Raw genomic sequence first — 9,781 nt, forward strand, 5'->3', positions numbered from 1 at the left:
AGAAGATATTTCTGAAAAAAAAAAATTTAACTCAAAAATTGTACTCGTGGCCTTGGTAGTTGGTACTATTGCAATTCTATTTCTAGTAGTTATACTTTCTCTACAAATACATAATTTTTTTTTGTCAGGTACAAATACATAATTTAATTTTATTAACATATTGTATGATAGTTTTTGGTTAACTTATTAATAATAATAATACTTCGTATATGGATCAAATCATTAATTGATAGGATCGACTTAAATCTATAACTGATTATTAATCGGGTCAAATTCTTATCAAACAATGTCATTATCGGATCAATTTTTCCAGATGACCTATTAGATCGGGTCGGAAGGGATTTCCGCACTACCCTCAACTACTGAGCAAGCTACATTGGGCTGAAGGGCACATATCACATATGGCCCATGTGTATCCGCATCACATGTGTAGCCCATAAAATAGACAAGGTAGCCCATAAAATAGACAAACACATGCAAACTATTGCTCCTGTATACTATTTAACTAGCTTTATAGCCCGTGCAAGGCACGGGCATGCTTTAAATACACTTTGTCTTGTTTGAACTCGGTTTTGAAGAACAATGTCATCGTGACTATAACCATCATCATAAGCAGGAAAAAAATTTACAAGTATACATTGTTTGCCACAAAAATGCCACAATCAACATTACTAATATCTTTAAAAGTTAACACATATATTTAGACATAGAGATCTGTCCAAAAAAATTGAATATTAAAAACTCACTTTAAACAATTTATATATGTAAGCAAATGAGCTTCTCTTCATAAGCAAAATTTCTCTTGCAGTCAAGGCTTTCATAAGTTCCGTCTTGTTAATACCATATTTTTGGATGGTAAAAGCAGCAGGATGGCTTTTTAGCTTTGTCAAATGAGGTTGCAAGACCATTCTTAACATGTTTCCAGACATAAAATGATCGGAGAGCCTCAGCAAATTCTTTGGATGCTATAAACCTGTAAGGCTAGTCTTTGTATAGCCAATACTGTTTCTGATCTTTCTTCAATGTCACCTGCACCACAATTGTACAAGGTATATCAAATTCTATACCAAGTTACAACTTGAGCAAGCAGCAGAACAAGGTAGCAAGAAGATTTTACCGTATAGAAATGAATGAGAAAGAGAGAGTAGTAGTTTCACCCTGAATTTACCAGACTATGCAGCAGATTATGTTGTCCGATGTAGGTAACAAGAAATGCTATCCACTTCACCAAAAAGCATGGACCGCAGAATGTGTCTCCCTTTAGAAGTCTAAAATAGCTTTACAGATTTCATTAGCTTCTGACAGTTGCGAAGGCATCACAATCAATTTGCATCTGCCTGAGCCAAGCCACACACAGGGCAGTCTCCCACAGTCGCATGAGCTAAAATCTGATGACATGAATTAGATAGCATTTAGTAATCCACTATATATGATACAGTTATATAAAAATAAAATTTCATCATATACCTCTCAAACTTTAATTGTTAACATTTTGATTCGACTTGAACTAAAACTTCTCATTTAGTAAAACCGTGTGTGGACACATAGCCTACATAGTCATGTCTAGAGCACAGGAAGAGGCACAAAAAAAATATGTATGTCATTGCTTGTCTTTTAGATTGTTCTCTTGCTCAACAGGTTCACAAGGATGACTTGGTTACTGATTTGTTAGTACTCCCACCTGGTACAGATTTGCATGATCATCATTTTGTGAAAAATGGAATCATCCTTCAGGGCAAGGCAAGTTCTATGGTGGCAGTAGCCCTTGATCTTAGACCAGGGAGGTGAGTTGGACTTGTATCAGTTATGACTTGTGAGTTATTTTTATTCTATTGTCTACAGAGGCCTATGATGGTTTAATCAAATTTCTTTTTTCCTCCTAAGGTTCTTGATGCATGGTCAGCCTCAGGAAACAAAACTGTTCATCTGGCTACCTTAATGAGAGGGGAGGGGAAGATAATTTCCTGTGAACAGAACAAGGAGAGGGTTAAACTGCTTGTCATACTCAAAGGTAACCTCCAGTTGTGTTTCTTTTCTCGTAGGAACCCTGAAAGAGTCACCTAAGTTGAGTTGCGGTTGTACAGTAAAAACTCTATAAATTAATAATGTTGAGACCGGAGAAATTTATTAATTTAGAGAGTTATTAATTTATCGATAAATTAATAATTATTAATTTAAAGAGTTTTTAACTTAATATACTGTACATATCAAACAAAATGGCAATTTAGTCTATGACTTTTAGAATTACATTGCAGCGAATCTTGGGACTCAACGTAAATTAATAACTATTGTGTTCATATGTATTGGAAATCAATAATGACCTTTAAAGTATTGTACCGTAAATGTAAATAAGAGGAATATATGTGTTCGATGTAGAGTATTCTTAAGCAAGTTTCTATAAATTATTGATTTATGATTTTCTCGGGACCGAAAATTATAAAGGGATCTCCCGAAAAATTATTATCTTATTATTTTATCGAGTTTTTCAATTTTTTATATTGGCCCAAGTCGGGACCGGACAAATTTATTATTTTAGAGAGTTTATTAATTTACCGAGTATTAATTTAAAGAGTTTCTACTGTATTAAAGGGTCTTATGTATTTTAAATATGTAAATTAGATGAAGTAACTCAAAACATTAATAAAAACCAGGAACTCAAGCAATAAACCAAAATTGGACTTGCCAATATTGGTTTAATGCTTGAGTCTGCAAGTCAAATTTTGAAAGTACTTAATCACTGTCATTGAGATTGCCATGTATAACTTGTCTGTGATATAATATACAACACATAAAATAGTTCATACAAATCAAATATAAAATCATATCACCCGCTTAGTTATGAGGAGGAGTTTGAAGAAAAGTACTTCCAAATTTAGAAGACCCGCATCATGTATTTGATATGCCTTAAACTCCTGCTATGCATGGCTTTGTAGATACGGCCCTAAGCGGACCTGTAATTCATCAATCAAGCTGGGCAAGCCAGATTGGAAATAAAAATTGCAGCTCCAGCTCCACAAACATGTTGCTGAGTTCTGAGTGAGGAACCAGGTCCTTACTTTATTAAGTATTCATTTTGTCTTATTACTGAAAAGGGAGCTCCTTCCGTCCCTTTTTAGTTGTCACATTTCTATTTTTATTGGTCAAATTGACTAAGTTTTGACCAAAGATTATAAGTTATTATTTCATTATTTTTAAAAACTGAAAATCACATCTTAAAGTAGATTAAAAGTTATTTCCAGTTTTTATTTAATCAATTGATAAAATATTTAAAAAAAATCAGTCAAACTTTGGTCAATTTGACAAGCACAAAATCAAATGTGACAACTAAAAAAGGACGGAAGGAGTACTTTGTTGAAGTTCACCACAGTAGCAACTGGGACGCCCATACCTTTGACAAGACCCTTTATGCCTTCAGCTACTACTACTTGGATGGCTTTGCAATTTGACCATGATGGCATCTAAACTCTAAAGTCGCCCTCATATCAAGTCCTCTGCCACATCACCCATCTGAAAAATGCTATGCTTATTATAACGTTTAAATAGTATAGCAACATGAAACAAGGATACACGTTACATAAGTTTATATTCTAGAAATGAAAAGCCTCAGAGAGCCTAAAACACAGTCATTTTATTGTTTTTTATTATTTAAAATGGACGAGATGTACATGCAACATCTTGGCTATAAGACGTGCCAAGTCGCTTCAATATGAACATCATAATATATTGCATTTTTCAACCCAATCAAGATTACATTCTCATGTAGATGAGCTTAAACTTAACGAAATATATTCAGTGGATAGTGAAATCTACAATTCTAAGATTGAGCTTAAACTTAACGAAATATATATTATTATAAACTGATGTTCCCTGGAATTACCATTATCTTTGCTCCATGTCAACACAAACTCATACTCTTCCGCTTTTTAAAAGTTGATATCTCAGCCTTAACAATGTTTAGACCTCATCGGCATTGTCGCAAATGAGGGGTTCTTTGTTGGTTTCAGCGGCAGAAACATTTAGTTGTTTACTTGTGAAATAATTTCTACAAATAAACTGACCTTGTCAATCTATACATAAGCATATGCAAATGTCGATAATAGACAAATAAATTTCAATAGAAAAGTGAAGTGAAACTAACTTTTTAAGTTTTTATTATCCTACTCTCTCTCTCTGTCCCTCTCATTTCTTTGCAGTTTTCTTACATTGCTTGGCACACATTTTAAGGCACATAGAAAACATAGTTCCATAATTTATTTTTTAAATTTTCCTTTTTTATGTAATATTCAGAAGAAATAAAGTGTAAAGTAATTTGTGAAACTACACTTTACAGGAGCCTTAAAATGTGTGTCAAGCGCCCGTCCCCCAAGGTAAATAACCTAGGGGGACATAGAGAGTATTATCTTGATTATATATGACCCCCTCACTTGTAAGAAAACCTTGTCTCAACTATACTAACAAAGATAAGCGACCTAATAATTAGTTATCACTGTATAGATGATAATCATGATATAAAGACCAAGGAAAAACATAAATAGAAGAATCATGCGAGAAAATTGGCAAAAAGAAAAAGAATCAGGCACACCTCTGAAAAACCCCTTTGATTTTTTATATATCACTTTCCTTGACCTCTTTTTATATAAGCACCAGCACTCAAATTCATCCCAGAGAACTCACTACCTGATAGAATTGAAACCGAAACATTAATCAACATAAGAAACAACAAATCAAGTCATTTAAACATTTTATCAAACAGTGTGGCACTCCATATTTGATAAAAAGGATTTGTGCCAAAATAAAGAGAACACCCGTAACAAATACATATACAAAACATAAATCACCTAGTGATATTGTGACGAGCGGTGAAAAAAATCAAGGAATGAAATGCTTGCAATATGAATAACAGCTTGGAAAGAGCCTAAGAATGGAATGTTAAAAGGCATATTAAACATAGTAGTTGTGGATACCTGAGATATAACAGATCTGACGTGGCTTTCTAGCTCGATCTACGTGGCTGATGACATGGATTAAAATGGGTCAAAACTACCAGCCGCAATAAAAATGTACATGAACTAAGTTAAACCTATATACCTCTGGAATCAAGTAGGTGCTGACATCACACGGCAATGGCAGATTTTTGACCTCATCTTCGTAGAATAGTCTACAGACTGTTTTTGGTAGATTCTCGTCAAATTCTCTTTTTGACAATGTCAACAGTAAGTCAATATGTATATTTTGAATTGTAATAATATCTCACTGTATACACTCCAAACTCAGACACACACAGCATATTCAAAGTATTTAATGTGGAAAATAAAAGCACTACTACAAAATCAAGCTAATGCGACGTTCCTTGCCATACAGAGAACTGGAATGCTATTTGCAGTCTTCCCAGTATAGTTATTTTATAAATAGCAGAGGAAAATGATACAAAAGGGTAAACTGATTATATATCAAGACAGTACAAAGTGTTTGGGAGTATATTGATGCAAAAGCATAGCCTCATACCTCTGCCGGAGGAGCACAATACGGAAGAAATGCTGGAACAACTTGAACTCAAGGTTGATCTACGTCTTCCCAAACTTTTAGACGATCATCGATGACCTTTACCTCTCTCGATGGAACTTTTGATCTTGGAAGACCCTGTGCAAAGGCTTCCTATAACCTATTAAATTGAACGAAGGAAAAGGTAAAGGACCTTGATTTAATAAGATATATAAAATGAGAAGTACTTGGGAGCAAAGTACAGCTACAAAAAGGATATTGCGAAAAGCATGTCAGCATCAACGATATATACTTGCCTGAGTAAACGGATACAATATGAGCTGATATATAGTTGCTTATGATCAATTAGGTGTGCTTCTGGGTCAAGCAATCGCCAGATTTCTAATGTATAATTTCTTTCAGCCATCGCACACGCATAAACTTCAAATCTTTTCCGCTCTTTTGTATTCAGGTTTAGGGTCTTCTTAAGCCCTCCAAAGCAGAGCAACCTGAAAAGCACGCTAGTATCGCGTATCTGCAGTAGTGAGAAAACAATGTGTACTTCAGACAATAAAGGAGACCCGGCGCATTTAGGACGACCTAAATACATACACTTCTTTACCACAGCATTGATGTTAGTCAAGTTACACTATAGAAGATTTGAGTACAATAGTATAATTGCATCTTGAGCTATATATAACAGTAACGAATCAGAGCTATGCCCAAGCTCTTGATGATTTTGGAATCTTTCCACCATCTTATGATTTTATTTTTGGGACTTAAAAGGAGATACGGAAGAAAAGAAAAATAGTTTGGTACTTGGACACGAGAATATGAATTTTGAAGGTTGATACATCTGTCCTCATTGGAATTTGATCAGAACCACTTAATGGAGTACCAATGAAGTTCAGGTTATCACTTAAGTTCTAATTGTGCACTGTTCAGTAAGTATTATAAAAGCCTCCTACCAAGGAACTGATTTTGCTTTCTATACAGACTAAATCTAGGATTGCGGACCTATAACGGGGCCATCAAATTCACATGGCCTCGCCTCCCCCATAACAATCAAGGTGGGTTGGATGCTTACCCATAAATTATCGCTTTTCCCCATAGGTCGACTGCTAAGAAAGTAGGTAGCCAGCTAGTTCATAAATGCATGTCAAATTTTATATTCAGCAGATATATTGGACTATATATTTACACTATGTTAATCAGATTTTCCCCGCAGCTCCAGTAGCATAAGCATTTTGCAGATCATAAAAAAATTTAATAACAATAAAAAGTATAAGAGCCATATAAAATCCACTCAGTTCTAATAATTACGGAGTAACTATACTAATCTTTCAACATGTAGAAAAAACACTCAGTAACATTTCATCATTTCATATATGATTGTGTCGATTTAACCAATCTGCACTCTACATTAAGCCCAGCAAAAACACCTGCAGAGCTTAGATACAGAAAAAATATACAGAAGTGCTTAATTATGTGCCTAATATCTGACGTGTGTATTAATTCGAGTTAAGACTATGCCCCTATCCAACAATCTTGTAACAAGAAGAATAATACGATCCCGACTTTCGCAAATCTTAACCACCTCTGCTTGAACGTTATAAACGTTTCCACTATCAACAACCGAATCTCGATCATTGTATTTCTTGAGTAACCTTTGATCTTCTTTGTACAATGGCATTTCAGCAAACATTCCCGATTTTCAAACTGGATCAGTTTCTCTAGCAATTTTACTCCATCATAAAAAATAAGTCATTTAAGCATTTCATCAAACAGTGTGGCACTCCATATTTAATAAAAAGGAGCTAAGGCAAAATCAAGGATAATATAATCAAGAATCATAACTATTGCTATATAGTAAATTAAAAAAAATATTAAATAGCATTCAGGAATCAGGATAAATGTCAAGTACCAAATTAAACAGGTAGATAGGTGTATTTGGAGCACGCATGCATAGATAGATGCTACCATGAAAAAATTGATGTACCTGCATATAGAGGACCTGTTGATGTTGAAGAGCGGTGTTATTGAAATAGTAGAACTTGTTGCCTTCCCTAAATGGAGCATCATACTTGAGATAATCATATAATTCTGTAAGTTTTTTTTAAAGCTTCTTTTTTATTGTTTCAACACCGACTTTGTCAGATCCACCTTCTTTTGGACAAGTAAAACAAGATCATAAATATGCAATCCCAAGAAGGAGAAGTCGATGAAAAATACAAGCAGGCCATCCGAAGTCAAAGAACTCTTTGCAGAGTGGTACAGGGAAGAAGAAGGGGCATGGCTCGAGCGATATACGTAAATATGATAAATAGAGTAAATAAGGAGGGGTAAGATTGTATTTTCACACCAATTAATTGGCTCACCAAAAGTGATGTTGCAGTATTATATATATAATAGATAGATTTTATACGTTTTTTTTTTAATTCTTATAAAATATAGTCTCGTAGCTTTTTAAGAAATTTTTTCCTTAATAAAAATTTAACATCCAAACTATAATTCGGTGAAAAAACAATTTAAAAATAAATTGCACAACTACACTTTACAGCAGTACTAAAGTCCGTGCCCCGTCCATGTACCCCAATGTATATTATGAGGGACAGAGAGAGTATTATTTCGTTTGATGAATCATATCGGGTAATTTAAGTGGGGTCGATTGTCATGTGTTCGAAGGATAATTTAAGCACAAGAAACCTAAATCGTATATTTTGATGCTTGCCTTTGACATGCAAATGAAATTAGTTTAGGACAACTTTTTTTTCATTTATATAATCGTACATGTTGTTGTTAGCATCGTACTTAAAGACTGTAAATAAGTCGAGCCAAATTCTAGAATACTCATCTATTATTTGATAAAAAAGATCAAATTATAATTCAAACCCGAGTTTCAATCAAATCAAAAAAAATATTTGAAATTGGTTCATTAAGAAAAAAATAGTGTCACAAAAGGTTCACAAGTTTTCTCACCAACTTGTTAATCAGTCTGTTCACAATTTTATCTTCACAAATAAATCAAATCAAATATATTACTTGTAAAATTCGCTCACGAATGGAATATTAAGTTATTGTATAAATCCGACTACTAGTATTACTTGATAACATTTTAATTTATTTATAAACTACTTTTAATGACGAACTTGTCAATCAAACTTATTTGCTAACCCTATTTTCATAAACTTATTTATGATTATCAAGTTGAACTATATCTTATTATATAGATGTTGGCCCTCGTTATCATGATTAAAAAAAAAATATTAATGTTTCAAATATTTTGATTTGAAAAAATGTTTGTTTTTTTCTCGTAGAAGCCCGCGGCCGTAATCTTGGGTGTGCACTGGATAAATTCACGGGCTCATGCAATAACCTGCAAACTATGTGAATCAGGTAAACCGCACTTAAACAACAGGCTCTGGTCCAGGTGGCATAATCACAAATTCTTCTCCCTCCGAGAGTCGAACCTGTGACCAAGAGAATACAATTCTCCTTTTTAACCAGCTGAACCAACACTTGCGAGAATATCACTTATTTATAGTGTTAAGTTACAAAAAACATAGCATTATTTCGTATAACATTCTGCTTAAGTTAAAAGAACAAAACGCTATATGATATAAAGTTTTGTCCAAGATTTTTAAAAAAAAAACACTACTCGGTACAACGTTCTACTGGAATTAATCTTCGTGCAGTGGTTTGATGGATTAACAAAACTAAACATTGCTTTGCATAGCATTTAGTTGAGGTTAACAAGACAAAACGCTACATGATCTAAACTTTTTTTCTAAAAATGAAAATTGGAGAATATTCAACGTTAATAAATAATATTTAAAATATTTTTTTTTCAATTTTATTATTTAAAACATTACTTGTCTGTTTTATAATTCGAGTCTTTGTCGAATTATAGCCCTGTTTGAAAGTTAGAGGTTTGAGGCAAGTTAGAAGTTCGACCATTTCAATCCGCTAATATTAGTGTTTGATACTTGGCGGATTGAAACATAGGTTTTGGTTCAAAAAGTTAACTTCGAATAGCTTTTCGGATTAGAGATTTTGATGCATCATGAAAAACTATTCAAACAACAATTTTAGAAGAAATCTTTAATTATCAAGTTGGTCACTGAAGTGGGCTTAATGTGTCAAGTTGGTCACTGAAGTTGAAACGGTATCAAGATGGTCACTAAAGTCACCATAAATATCAAACAAGTACCTTAAAATATGAGTTCAAGCACTAAAAATATTATTTATTAAATTTTACACATCATTTTTAAATGTTACCACAACCAACTAAAAGGTTATG

At 33.5% G+C, this 9,781-nt stretch overlaps 1 long non-coding RNA gene across 7 annotated transcripts; it reads right to left on the reverse strand.

Annotated features, from left to right (window-relative positions):
- Positions 1 to 611: 611 nt before the first annotated feature.
- On the reverse strand, positions 612 to 7,793 carry LOC108206450 (uncharacterized). Of its 7 annotated transcripts, none has more exons than XR_010288104.1 (10): positions 7,481 to 7,793; positions 5,799 to 6,016; positions 5,506 to 5,662; positions 5,089 to 5,165; positions 4,965 to 5,011; positions 4,583 to 4,677; positions 3,389 to 3,507; positions 2,865 to 2,970; positions 1,118 to 1,388; positions 612 to 1,029 (listed from the first exon to the last, which is right to left on the reverse strand). It is a non-coding gene; the product is annotated as an uncharacterized LOC108206450 (long non-coding RNA). The 7 variants fall into 7 exon arrangements; XR_010288106.1 differs by having other exon boundaries at positions 1,169 to 1,388; positions 2,865 to 3,032; XR_010288105.1 differs by having other exon boundaries at positions 1,158 to 1,388; positions 2,865 to 3,032.
- Positions 7,794 to 9,781: the final 1,988 nt, after the last annotated feature.

The sequence above is a fragment of the Daucus carota genome, chromosome 1 (assembly GCF_001625215.2).
Source record: "Daucus carota subsp. sativus chromosome 1, DH1 v3.0, whole genome shotgun sequence".
NCBI lineage: Eukaryota > Viridiplantae > Streptophyta > Magnoliopsida > Apiales > Apiaceae > Daucus > Daucus carota.